The 14,264-nt window shown below is 44.9% G+C and overlaps 1 protein-coding gene across 9 annotated transcripts in view; it reads left to right on the forward strand.

Annotated features, from left to right (window-relative positions):
- The first annotated feature begins 3,679 nt into the window (after nt 1-3,679).
- ZBTB20 (zinc finger and BTB domain containing 20) overlaps nt 3,680-14,264 on the forward strand; it is a 473,540-nt gene continuing 462,955 nt past the window's right edge. For 6 of the 9 annotated variants that reach the window (XR_016471235.1, XM_090150632.1, XM_090150590.1 and 3 more), the window contains exon 1: nt 4,465-4,603. The gene's annotated coding sequence lies outside the window, so the exon portion shown is untranslated. The other 3 variants (XM_090150619.1, XM_090150595.1, XM_090150608.1) reach the window with 3 other exon arrangements.

Genomic DNA, 14,264 nt, shown 5'->3' on the forward strand with positions numbered 1-14,264 from the left:
ACCCCTGCTGCTGTAAATCAAACACGCTGTCCTCCTGTTATCTTCAGATTTAGAAAACCTATTTTAATCACTTCATACAGGTACCTAATTTGAATCAGCCTGCCAAGCTGCAGGGCTCTTGTGCTTTTTTAATTGGCGTCTTTCTCGTTACATTTGAACATAGTTGTAAAGACACCGCAGAACATGAACAGAGAAAACTAAATCACCATTCCTGTTGGACTGGCAACGTGATTGTGTGTATAGCAGGGGAGGCTGGAGGAAATGAATGTGTTCTGAAGGGGACTACAATGGAGGCAACCAAGTTCAGATATGTTGGCATGAGTGTTTCAAGGTCTTGCCCATACTATCTGGCAAAGAGCTGCAGCAGAAATTTGTCTGGAATTTTTAACACCAGTATGGTATCCTTATGTTAAGCCTCAGAATCATGTAAGTTATTGCAATATATGGGATCAGGTGTTTTCACTTGGAATCAGTCAAACAACCTATCTATAATATCTATAATATCTATAATATCTATAAGATCACCAAGAACCTCAAACTGTGTTACTGATCTATTCTTTCTGGATCAGCTGGAAGCTACAAGCTGGTTTACAAGAACAATTCTTGGTATTCTAGTAAAGCAGAGTCCCTGAAGGTGGTGATGAAACTGTGACGGGGTAGATATGTGGAGTACGTAAAAAATAATGTGTTAACCCATCACAAGGATGAGCCTGGTTCAGGTTCATTGAGTCAGTCTTGCTTAAATGTCTGTAGATTTTGAAAACCAGCGTTTATGAAGCTGCTGAAAGGCCAAATTCTTTCAAATGAAGCAGATCATAGCCTCAGGTGTGGTTATACAACACCTCTTCCAGTTGTGGTTGCCTATAAGATTTGTCTAAACTCACCAAGCTGGTGAGCCTGGGAACATAAAAAGGAGAGAAGAGAACAGGGCACTACAGAGCATGTTATTTGGCACTGAAGCACATTCCTTCCCTCTCAGTCTGTCATCCAGAATCTTGTCATGTACAACAAAGACTTGCACAGCCGTATCAGGTCTGAGAGACAGTTTGGCTTTCCCTGTTTTCCACTTGCTCTTGAAGATCAGCATGTTCTTAGGGCTCTGAGCTGAAAAGACAGGCTTACAGAGGAAGAAAAGCAGGAGTGTTATCTTTCAGGAGGCCTGAGGTATAGCAAGAACACAACCCAACCTCTGCTGCCCCTGTGGTATGACAGGCATGTTCTTGAGCACACACCATGTGCTATGCATGGCCAAATGCAGGCTAACTGCTTACTCTTTCCTCTTCCTGCAGGTGAACCAAGTGCATTGGCACCAACCAATACTTGAGAGGAAGAGTCATGGAAATGAGGTGATGGTGAGCAGGCTCTCTCCAAATCTGGCACTTTGAATCAAACAAATGGGCAGATACTTGCACAGATATTCTTACATCGTGAATCCCCACTCTTGATTGCTTAGGTAGGCTAAATGGTTTATAAAGCAACAGAAAATCAGGGCATGGATGGTTTGTATCCATTCAGATAGGCACATGGGCAAGGAACCAGTTGTGCAGATCACAACTGGAGGGGTTTATCACTGAGATCAGGTAAATATTTTAGATTTTATAAAAGTTAACACTAACTGCACTTATTTCTGAATGAGGGCCAAAACTAGCTTATGTTGGAATCTACTTTGTACTTGCTTTCAAACTTGATGCTTGATGTGCACCTAAACCCACACAACTTTGGAAGGGTTTGTTTCAGGTCCCATTTTAGGTCTGGTTCTAAATGTCCCCATATCGGTATGGAATCATACTCAGTTCTGGGGTTCTTACTGAGGTTCCGAGTTCCTCAGAATATGTGGAAATGTAACCAATGTAACCTGCGATCCTGTTTAGGTATGTTTATGAAATTTCTAGAAAGTTACAGGAAGGAAGGATCTAGATGCCTCCCAAATTCAAGGTTTTGGGTTTGGATCAAAGACAAATCTGAACACTGTTCAAACATAAGTGGTTCCAAATTAGTAGACATACCTCAACCTGAATGTCTGTTAATTATGAAAAGTTCAAATCTATATTTTATAAGAACTTGGTAAATTTTGGATCTCTCTTCAGATTTTAATCTCTGAGGTGAGTAGGACCACAGAGTGAATGTTAGCTTGAATAGTAAGAATTCTGGAGTAATAAGACATTCTTACAGTATCCTCGCTTTGGAGCAAACCTAATTTTTAAAATTGGAATTCAGAGACTGTTCATATTATTTAAACTGAATAGCAGTGTCTTGTGATTTTCATCAATTGGCTTTGGTACAGACAACTCTTGATAAAGTATCTCTATTTTCCCCATAACATTCCCCATCATATAACTCTGAGATTGAAAAACAAAGCACTTCATATGTTTATGGTGCTACTTGCCCGTGGAACTACTGCTGGGTTCATTTTACAGATGGAAATACTGAGGCAGTGAGTGATCATTGGTCATTTGGCACGTCTACAGCCAGAACGAATTATATAGAGACCCACAATTAGAAAGAAAGTCTCCTGGAGCACTTTCTGCTCTCCTAACCTTACATACCCTTCAATAAGGTGAATGTGGTCATAAGTTCCAGACAAACAAATATATAATGAGGCTAAGTTTTGCTGTATTTGAAGTAACTTAACTTGTAGAGCTGTTTCCACGTACTCCAGCTGTGCATTTAGCTAAATCTTACTGAAGGAGTTGAACTAAGTCACCTAATAGAGCTTTTTGCTCTTTGTATTTTATTCTAAGGTAAAAAAGGCAGTGTTTTGATGAAGGTGTTAAAGAAAGTTAACTATTTGAAAAAAAAATTCTTCATTTTTTTCTGTTTTTACCGTGCATCTATATGAAAATGGGCTGTTTCTAAGCAAAATACAAAAATGTGTAGCAGCTAGCAATGAACAAAACTAATCGAATTCACCAGTCACCAGGCTGGTTAATATTATAAAGCCTGCGCATGAATCATGACTATATGGCCAGCCTCAGGGTACAAATCCATGAGTCTAGGGGGTTTACCTGTCTCTTTTAGTAAGTAGTCTATCCCTTTTTGATCACTACAATTTAGGCATATATTGCCTAATAATAAATGTGATAATAAAAATGCATTTGGGGAAGTAGGATGTTGTAATAGAACTTTGGATCAAAAACAGATTAGTTTTCCTTAATTTTAGCCATCCTCCAGCTCACTGCCTCACCTCGTCATGTTCTGTAGGCTCCCTCCTCATTTAGGGGTATGGGAAGCTGGGTGGAAGGGCTTTTTGAGGGTGCCTGTCTCTCCACCAACAACAGGGAGAGCCTACATGACTGCTTCAGATGGGATGCTTAGCTTTTAGTTGAGTGTGAGTTACTCGAGATAAATTCCCTCTTAAGCATCAAGAGATTTGGATCCTCATTTGTTTATCCACTGATTTTCCACATCCCTGGAGGCGTTCAAGGCCAGGTTGGATGGGGCCCTGGGCAGCCTGAACTGGTGGGGGGCAGCCCTGCCTACGGCACGGCATTGAAACTGGTGGACTTCCAGGTCCCTTTCAACCAAACATTCTGTGATTCTATGACTGTGATTCTGTGAATCTATGATTCATAGCATAGCCATGGCAATATCACTTAACTTTTTTTTTTTTTTTTTTTTTTCCTTTGGACTCAGTTTCTCCAAGTAAAATAATAATTCCCTGCTGATTAAGTTGTTGGAGAAGCTTTGTCCGAGGGTGAAATCCAGGCGCAAAACCTTGTTTTGCCACTTTCACCATAAGAATCAACAGAATTCCTGTGACGACGTAAGTTTACGTGTGACGAGAGGCAGGGCTGGGTGAAAATTATTTTGAAAGCAGTGTAGATATGAGAGCGTATTGTAAAAATGAATGAAGATGTAGCAGCGGGTGATTGCGTGCGTTGGCTCCCCGGTCTTTTGTCTGTGCACCTTGCTCCCAGCCTTTCTCCATGCAAAGAACACGAGGAGTGGGGTGAGCGTGTGCGAAGCCAGCCCTCTATTTTAACTACCCTTGGCCTGTTTGGGAGAGCGTCGTGAGAGATTTATGCCTGCTCACGGAACACCGCGCGCTGGGTGCGTTGCACCTGTTCAGACATAAGCACGCTATTACAGATGCTGGGGAAAAGCTTCCCGATCCACGCGGGGACGTATTTGGGGAGGGGGTGTCCGATTGTTTACAGGGTCCCTCCTCTCCGAGCCCCGCCGTCCCCTATTGTCTAGGGAGCCGAGCTCCGCGCCCGGCCCCGCCGCGCACCTCCCTGCCCGCAGCGAGCGGAGCCGGCGGGCGGCGGGGAGGAAGGTGCGGCGGGGCCGCCCCGGAGCCCAACCTGTTGCTGCGGCGGCCGAGCGGGGAAGGAGGGCCGTCGGCCGCCCCGGAGGAGGGCTTTGTCTGCGCCCGGCTCCGCTCCCCCCCGCCGCCGCTCCCGCTCCCTCTGCCCGCCCGCTCTCGCTCTCGCTCTCCCTCTCGCTGTGGTTTTTGTAAGGTAGGTTGCAGCGCGTGTGTGTGTACACAACATCGAGAGCAGGAAAATGGACTCATTAGGGAGGCAGGCGGTCGGGAGCGCTCGCGCTGTAGTGCCGGGGAGACGGAGGCTATGAGGAGGCAAACTGAGGACGGGGGAACAAGGTAGGCCAGCCAACTTTTGGAAAAAAAAAGGGGGGGAGAGAGGGGGGAAAGCCCGAGCCCCGCTCCGCTGCGCCCGGCGGCACTTCTTTCTCCGGCCCCCCCACCCGGGCTTTAATTTAGAGATGCAAGTTTGGCAGAGCCCAGTGCCAGCCCGCGGCCGGGACCACCGCGCCGAGGCCTGACCCCTGGAAACGTGCTTCCCCCCTCCACTTATCTCAGGGTGTGCCCCCTACGATTCACTTTAATCACTTTCTCTTTTTTTTTCTTTTTTTTTTTTTCTTTCTTTCTTTCTTTCTTTTTTTTTTTTTCCCGATGGCGAAGGAAACAAATGCGTTTGTTTTCCAACACCGCTTCCAAGTAAATCAATATCTCGCACTCCTGTGAGCAGCCCTCCCCGCCCGGCTCGCCGCTTTCCTCCTCTGTTTATGCACTTCCATCTGTCCGTCCATATATCATCTCCTCCTTATTTACCGCTAAATGGGTTTTATTACTATTTGCCGACGACTTCTGCCCGCAGCGCCGGCGGCGGGGGTGAATGGGGACTCTTTGTTGTGTGGCTATCTGTCGGCTATAAGTTTGAAGTCCAGGCTCGTCATGCGTTAAAATAAAAGCAGAAAAGAGAAAGCGGAGAAAGCAGGTTCCACTCCTCCTGACAGGGCTTTATCCGGAGGTTTTGTTGTTTGTCTGTTTGCCTGCGGGGGCGGAGGGGGTTAATTCGGGTGATCGTACATCGACTTTTTCCTCTCGGGTATTTTTAACGTCTATTTTTCATTATTAGTATTTTTCCAGTTTCCTTTCCTGGGCAGAAAGGAGACGCAGATCCCAACTTTTGTCTCTCGGAGCTGATGTCACGTTATGGAGGCATCGCCGGGTTCGGAAGGACCCAAACTTTGGCGGAGGGAGTTGGTATCCTCAGCTGCCCCCCACCCTCCGCTCCGCGCTTCCGTCCGTGCCGGCGGGGACGGCAGGGGGAAGGGAGGGGATATTTTTTACAGCGGTGGCAAATTATGAAATCTATCGAGCCATTTTGTCCAACACGAGTAACTATTTATTTACCTTTTTTTTTTTTTTTTTCTTTGAGCAAATATTCCTGCTTATTTGTCATTTCAAACCTTGAAGCTTTCCTCTGAATTAATCCCTATTATATTGTATTTATTTTATTTTTGTGGTTGGGGAGGGATGTGTGATGCATTTCGTCGCCCACTGAGCACTGTCGAGTTTTGGAGCCCAGATTTACTGTGGGTTCTCAGGGCTGCTCGCAGTGATCCATTCGAAATGGTCCTTTTATGTGAGCTCCTGTCAGTGCTGGCGGAGGGCTGAGCTGCTGCTCTGCCGGTGACGGAGAGAGAGGAAAAAGGACAGAGGCAGCCGTGGAAGTGAGTTACATAAAATGTTCTGGAGAACCCGAAGTAATTATGTAAAATGGACGCTGATCGGTGGAGGTCTCTCCACAACAACAATCACCTTTTTAAAGAGAAAATAATTTATTTAATAGCGAGAGGGCTGACTTCTTAAAAAAATAAAAAATAAAAATGCATTAGGCCTTCCTCTTAGCACAAAGAAGTGCATAGAGCAGTATTCCCAACCCACCTGGGGACTGCCTCAGAGATCCTATGAAACCTTCAAATCCTTTAAAATATTTCTTAAAAATCCCTCTTTTATTTTATTTTATTATTATTATTTTTTGCAGCCAGTGCAAACTTCTGCTGCCAACAGGTTTTTGTGGCTGTTGTTGCGCTGTTTTTCTCGCTGTCCTTTAACTTGCAGCTCCCCAGTTGCAGCTGAAGTGCCTCCCCGCTGAACAAACTAAGTTAATTGAAATCCAGAGCAGCAGATCTATTCACTGGCACGACAACCGCACAAACTACTTGCTCCATTTTATCCAAAGCTTTATTCCAGGACCTGAGCGAAACTTTTCAAGGTTTTCTCTATCACTGTGCCAAGAACTGGTGGCTCGTCTCTTAGCTGGGGAATGGCATTCATTGATTGCTTCCCCCCCTCCTCCACCCCCCCCCCTTTTTTTTTTCTTTCTCTTTTTTTCTTTTCTTTTCTGCTTTTCACTCAGGCTTCTACATTAATACTTTGTTGATAGAATTCCAGCGCACTCTTTGCGCTGCCTCTCCTCCCAGAGCTCAGAGCTTGAGCTCTGAAGCTGGGACGTGGGGTCCCAAAGGCACTGTGGTCACCTGCAGAGGGACAGCTGATGTGGCCCCAGGAGGGGTGGCTGTGGGTTCTCAGGGGATGCCCACGGGGGGGTGGCTGTGCTTTTGGGCTCCTGGTGCATCTTCTGGACTTGCGCAGGTGGGCAGCATCCCACTGGAGGGCAGCAATCCTGGCCCTGGGGGTCTCACCCTTTAGCAGAAGTCCAGCTTCACCTTAATGTTTCAAACAGCTTTTAGAATGACTGTGACGTACCTCTGCATTTTAGGATACCCCTAGGAAAGAAGCATTTGAGCGTAGAAAGAGTTGGAATAGGAGCAATGTTTTTTCTGTATGCAGCAAGGTCTCTTTAGTCTTAAAAACTTTTTCAGTAGAAGAAATCGATTTACTTTGAAATGACATATTCTAAAAAAAAAAAAAAAAAAATCTTCGCCCTTTTGATGGCACAAAGTCCATCTGCAAACTGGGCACAACGGCAAAGGCTGCAGCATGCTTCAGTAAACTTCAAACCAATGTGCGATGCTGGGGCTGGCACCCAGTGAATCCAAGCCTTGGGACGATGTGGTCTGCAGGGCCGGTGGCCCTGGAGCTGCCCGGCTCTGGGTGTGCATTGTGCGATGCAGAACAGACAGTGATCCAGCACCCCCACACCAAGGCAGTGTTGGTGGTGGTTTTGTGCCCCTGTGGCTGGAGTCAGCTTGGAGCGGGGCTGCGTGTGTGCTCCTGTGAGACAGAGCCAGGCAGCTGGGGCTGTGTGTGTGTCGGTTTGGGCCGCTGTTTGTTGTGGGTTTGTTGGTTGGTTGTTTTTTTTTTTTTCCCCAAATGAGGCCAAAAATGGGGAATAAGGCGGTCAGATCCAAATACCAAACAAATAGCGAGCCAAATTAATTTTAATAGTGGAGGATTTTGCTTTTCTCTTACGGGAGGAAAAAAATACGGGGTTTGTTTATTTTGATAAAGGCAGTTGTAGCAATTTCCTGAGTTGGATATATCATTATTGTAAATATTGCTCATGGTTCTCCTATTTTCACATTTTCTTCATAGGCCCGGCTTATTCATAAGGGAAAACAGCTGCAGAAAATTAGAAAAATGTATTATTATTTATATAAAACTTTGATGTAAATAGGGAACAGTGTCCCCCGCTACAGATTTCTGTGGATGGCTTACAAATCCCATACAAGAAAGACTACGGTCTTAGATAAATTGTTATTTAAATCATTTCAAGAGAACCCCGTTCGTTTTTGCAGGCCATATGAGTCTTTAGCAGCATGGTTTGAATAGGACTTCTGTTTAGAAATGGATAGCATGCTGTGGCCTTACAGATCTGAGCTGGTTTCACTCCTGTCCCATTTTATAGGGCCCTTTTACAGGGTGATCCGTGTGGTAAAGAGCTCCGCCTGGAAGAGATTTGTAAATGTTAATGGAAAATTAAATGCTGAAATTTAACTTCAAGATACTTTGTCAGTTTGGTTTGGTTTTGTTTTTTTCTTTAGCAAAACTTTCAGGAAACCCAAGCCCTTTGTAAACGCTTTTTAAGATTTTTTTTGATGAAATAATGCACTGGAAATAGTTGTTTTTAAACAACAACTTGTTCCCTCTGTTAGGTCGGCAAGTTCAGTCCGTGCTGCAGAGAGAAAAGGATGGTAAATCAAAGTGAAACTGACTTCATTGATTGCTTGAGGGTGGCCCACGAAAATTCTGAAAGTAAACGAACAGCATCATCTATGGAAAATAAATTGGCTTTTTATTCATGTGGCCATTCCGATAATCCCAGCTCCTCGTGGTAAAGAGCAGTGCGTAACTGTGCACCGAGTTTGAAAGTATTGTGGTAATATTTGTACAGTCTTAACTTGAGCAGATTTACATGGGTTGTTCAGAATTTCAGTAAGGAGTGAATAAAGGCAAAAGCTTTCGTCTGGGACAGTTTTTGCTCTGACAGTGTTGCCTGCGTTCCTTGCTATTATTTCTCTTACAAGTTAGCAGTTGGTTCTGACAGCAGCAATCCAGTCCTCTTTAATAGGTAAGTGGCATTTTGGAATGCTTACTTCTACTTCACATTTCCACACTTGTATGGCTCAGATGTCCCGTTTCCCCATGTCCCGTGAAAGCTTTTTGCCTGTCTATACTGATTGCAGCTCAGTCTGGGAGCTGCTGTGCTGGAGTGGTCACTGGGGTGGACATGACGCCGGTGAGACGCCGCTGGTGGCCCCACATCTCCAGTGGGGTGGGAAGGAAACAAGCCCAGCTTCTGCCCCATACGTAGCAGCCTCCGTGTCTTGAATAGTTAAAATACAGCAGCGAGGGATTGGGCTGGTTAGATAGGGCTGCCCTTAAAAAATATGCAGTTCCTATGATGGCTGGGGTTTGGCTTTGGTGAGGCGAGGGCGTCGGGCCGCAGCCTGCCCTGTGGGGCAGATGCTCACCGTAGGAAAAAGCAAGCCTGTAACGGAGCCGGCACTAGGTGGCACTATGGAAAGAGAGGCCACGGAGTGTGCAAGCACAAAGAGCGAAATGTGGTGGTGCCAAGCAGGGGTCCCTTCCCAACAGCCCCGGGAAAGGCAGGTGTTAGGGCTGCCAGGGCTGCAGTCTGACCTCGCTTGCTCTGCTGCAACCCGGCTCTGCTCCTCAAAGCTCCTTAGCAAAAAGAGGCATTCCACAAGAAGCAAGTTCTGCCAATTCAAGCACTGGCAGCGTCTTCAGCGCTTCATTCTTAGTGCCATGCTGTACACCTTTCCTTGTGCTGTTGTGAGCACAGAACTCCATTCTCCAGCCAGTTTGCGTGAGCAGTACAAAAGCTGAGCCCAAACCAGCACGTTCTTCCTCCAGTTTGCCATTATACACAGTTGTATTAAAAATCCTTCATGACTGCAGTGAAGAGGAAGGGAGACCTGAAGGGGCAGGGCAGGGTGTGTGACCCTTTGCAGAGCATCTGTGCTCTATCTGTTGGAAACATTTGGCAGGACAGAAGTATTGCCATTCTGTAAGTCACGTCTGTAGATGACCTCTTAATGTTATGCTTCCGTAGTAAATTTATCTTGGGGTTGTGGTGGAGCTAAAAATGCAGGCAGTATGGTGCCATTTGATTCTGAGGTAAACATAGCATGGAAAGTACTGGCTTTTTTTTTTTTTTTTTTTTTTCCCCAACCAAAAGACTGTCTTTCTAATATCTTACTTCTCTGATCATTGACAGCTGAAAGTATGATCCATCTTCTGCAGATACAGAAGCGAGACTGTGAAAGTTGCCTTATGGACTTCAGAGTTTTCCTTTCAGCCAACTGAAAGTTAATTATTGATTTCTCTTCCCTCTCCAGGGATCCCTATGCCGTTTACTCTGGCTAGAAAGTTGGTGGTCACAGTGCTGGAATTTGGGAGTCATGGCTATGTGGCAACACGGGACTTTGCGTTCAGGCAGTCAGGAACAGATTAGATGGAGGCTGATATGGGGAAGAGCAAAAAAAAAAAGATGTAGGTAAAGCTTCTCTATGGTTTTATGCAGGGTGGACATAGAGGCTGCTCTTCATGGCTTTGGCTCCTAGAAATTTGATAGCTAAGTGAGTCACTGGCATTAGTGACAGAGAGGAATGCTGACAATAAAGCAAAACCAAACAAGCTAACGACCCCCCAAACTCATTGTTTAGGCTCAGACACAAGAAAACCATGTTTAACTGCTAATGTGCTCCCTCTGCTGGCTCTGCAAAACGAACGAATGCAATTCCCAGGAGACTCAGCCACACCCGCCAGGACAGCACCCTGCAAAAACTGGGGTTCAGTAAGTGAACGGCTTCGAGCTCTCTTCTTCTCCTGTATTAGCAGGAGAAGCCTTCGTACAAAGTGTGCTACAGCCTTATTATATACTTGGCATGACACACTGAGCATGGTCATGAAATCTCAATCCACTAACTCAGACTTCTTTTGCTTTGTTTCCAGTCTCGCTTGTATTTGATAGGCAATTTTTTTTTCTGCCATTCCCAAAAGTTTGAATTTTCCATTTTGTTGCTGCTTCCTCTAGGATTCTTCCCATCTGAAGGAGTTTTAAGTATGTTCTTGTCGGTGCTTTTATCATCCATTACAGTCATGGAGGATCTGAAGAAGGCTGGGTGCAGCTTTGGCTGCTTCCAACTCTCTCTGTCCCAGTTAAATCTGCCTGTCAGCTCTGTACCGCTGTGCCCACTTCATCCTGGCCTTTGGCGTGAATAGCGGCTGTTTTTTCGGGATGCTCTCGAACATCCTTCCTCGTTGTGATGTGATGCATCTGTATTTCTTTTCCAAACATAGACCCAATTGTTTCGTATGTTCCCTGCACTGTGCGTTTTCCCCAGTAGATCTATTTTTAAAATCCAGCATTTTGTACTTTCATACTATGAAACATTTTGAAGTTCTGGATAAGGCTGAGTGTTGGAGAAAAAGATGGAGAAAGCTTTATTAATTCCATTAGAATATTTGGAATGTGTGGAAGATTCCTGACACAGTAATTATATAGTGAAATACTGTCCTGTATTTCCCATATTTTCCATCCCTGAGGACTGTCATAATAAAGAACCTCATCTTGCAGCCATTGGCACGTTGGTGGGAGTCGGCCGTGCTGAGTTGCAGCAGGACTGGGCTCGAGTTCTCCATGTAGAACAGTGAAAAGTTTCCTCTCTGTGAGTCTCACGCTGCCCATCTAGGTGACTGCTTATTAAATCCTTCCCCAATAGGGACAATAAACCAAACAGCCTGGTGGGTAGCTAATTGGCTGGAGTGACTCAAGCCACATATAAATCTCATTTGTACTCAGAACATTGACTCTCTCTGGCCTCATCGGTCTTCCTAGTATTCATTCATTTGGAGATGGCCAGAATAGAATACAAAGAAAATCATCCCTTGCTCTTCTTTCTCAGCGTGTCTCTTAGGGTGCACATGGGATGATTCTCCGTTATTTCCCTTTCACAGACCCTGCAGTTTAGGAACCCATCCTCCTGGAACATAAAGCAAGGAGCTGGGCCCCATGTGGGCAGCCACAGCAGAAACATCAGGAAAGCGGAGCAGCGCCAAGAGCAGCTCACCCTCCTGTCACCAGGTCCCTTGCCATGAGGAATCGTAGCAGGGGTTGGTATGGAGATGGCTTGCCCTCCTGCTGTACCTGCTTTGGGGATAAATAGAGAATTCAGCGCCTGGGGCTACCAATCTGGCACCTTTTGCTAGTACTAAGCTAATGATGTGATTAGGACCAATACACGTTTTCAGCAAAGGCCCGGCCTCTGCTGACTCACCGCGAACTGCTTGAAGCCCAAACACTGTTTTGTTTTTTCCAGCATTTCATAAAAACGCTGCTTTTATTTCCCTCTCCGAGCCACGGCCAAGTTCTGAAAGCTTCAAAACCTGCTCCAACCAGATAGTAAAAGTGCGTTTTTAAGATACTGACGTTTCCTAAATGAGTTGGTCTTTTCTGAGCTATATCAACTTCAAATCATTTATCCACTAAGTCAGTCGAGCTCAGCCTGAAACATTTTGCTGCTGTGAAAGCAGCTGCTCCTGAATGAGGTTAAAAGCCAGTTGTGCTCCTGCAGTACATTTGGCTTTGCTGCTCGGCAAGAGAAAGCTCAGGCTTTTTCTCTGGTTCAGGGCTTTTTTTTTTCCTGCTAATCTCTGAGTCCCTTTTTACAGGAGACAGGGTCCCATTCAAAGCTTTTCATAATAGTTTTTAGGCAATTTTTTTAACCTATGTAAAAAAATGTTAAATATTTTATTCAGCGCTGAGGCACGGAGCAGCATGAGAAATGGCAATGAGACTGCAGTGTATAGCTAGAGCAATGTATGTGAGTACATAGGTACTAGAAAGGATAACTGCTGATGATGGATGCAGAAGCCTTATTTTGGTTATAGTTTCTTTTCTAATTTTCAACAAGTCTCTTCATTTCTCAGTTTCTCAGTTCCACATCTTCAAGATAGGGATAATGACATTTATTTATTTCTGAGAGCAGTTTGGAGATCGGTTGCTACAGCTTTATCAACTGGTTTTAACATTGCAATAATCTTTCCCTCTCTACTTTTTGTCCTACTGCCCTGAGAGTGCACTGCAGCCTCTTTCTTTATGTTAATGGGGTTTCCTTTGACAGTCAAATTTTTGAACATGTAGTCTTTCTCATAGAATCATAGAATAATAGAACGGCCTGGATTGAAAAGGACCACAAAGACCATCTAGTTTCAACCCTCCTGCTATGTGCAGGGTCGCCAACCAGCAGACCAGGCTGCCCAGAGCCACATCCAGCCTGGCCTTGGATGCCTCCAAGGATGGGGCATCCACAGCCTCCTTGGGCAACCTGGAGGTTCTCTGACATGTCCAATCAGAACGTACACCTGAGGTCCTACTCATTTTATTTTGGAGAAGTTTTCTCCACATGGAGACAAGTGACAGCATTTGCTTTAGTGGTAGAGATGGCAGTAACTGTTTAGCCCTAGGTATGCAGACTGTACCATCTCAGGTGAATTTTGAATGAGTTGTGAGCTATATATTGCTACTGTAGTCATCCCTAGATTGCCCTTACCAAACTGTTGTTAGCAACAGAACCTGCCCAGGTACTCTGTGGTGGAGTGAGAGCAATCTTGTCTAGATCACTTCTGTATCCACCAGCCACAAGGAAGTTCATTCTGCTACCAAATAATTTTCACTTCACATCTTTTTTTTTTTTTCTTTTTCCTTTTTTAGGGGAAAAAAAAGGAAAATAAAAAGGAAATGAGTTAAAATGAACATTTCTGGAGTTCTCTGGTTGAGACTGGTTGTTTAGGAGCACTGTGGACTGAAAACCGCTTTAAAGGGTTATTGAAATCTGATTGAGTGATGTTACTATGGAACACTGGCTTCTATATGGGAGAAGGATACAAGTGGAGCATTTAGGAAAGGGGGTTGGGACAATGTGAGCAATAAAAAAATAAAATCTGAGACACAGGCAGGGGGCAGAGCTGCTCAAAGAAAATGAGGACAAAAGTCTGAAGTTCATGCAAAAAGAGGGGCTATCTTGGTCCCACTGGTTAGCAGAGGGATTTGGTTTGAAGTGAACCAGAGTGGGGTGGGATGAGGCCACGGCTCTTCCCTTCTCCCTCAAAGGAGTGGTGAGCTGGAATAATCATTATACAGCAGTTATCTTGAAAGGACCGTGCTCTTGGGATAAGGAATTCCATGTGAAAGTTCTGAATGTCTGTGTATCTACTCAAAAGTTTATGGTTCATGTTTTGCCTTAAGTTATGTTTGTGTAAAAGTGGAGTAATTGCTTAAAAATTAGAAGGATCAGCACTGAGCTGAGAGCCAAATTTAGCTTAGTATTTCTAGCTTACTGTCTGTAGTTGGCATTCATCTGAAGCAGTAAAGATGATGCATGTTACTCTACAAATGATTGTGGCCAGGAGACAAGCTTTCTCCGGGACAACGCTGCTGAATTTGACCTCATTTTTGCTGTTTTCAATACTGTTTCCCTTGTGGCAGCATGCATAGGTGTATTAAAAAGATTCTTACCAGATTGTT

Source organism: Phasianus colchicus, chromosome 1 (genome assembly GCF_987193195.1).
Source record: "Phasianus colchicus chromosome 1, bPhaCol1.hap1.1, whole genome shotgun sequence".
Classification (NCBI taxonomy): domain Eukaryota; kingdom Metazoa; phylum Chordata; class Aves; order Galliformes; family Phasianidae; genus Phasianus; species Phasianus colchicus.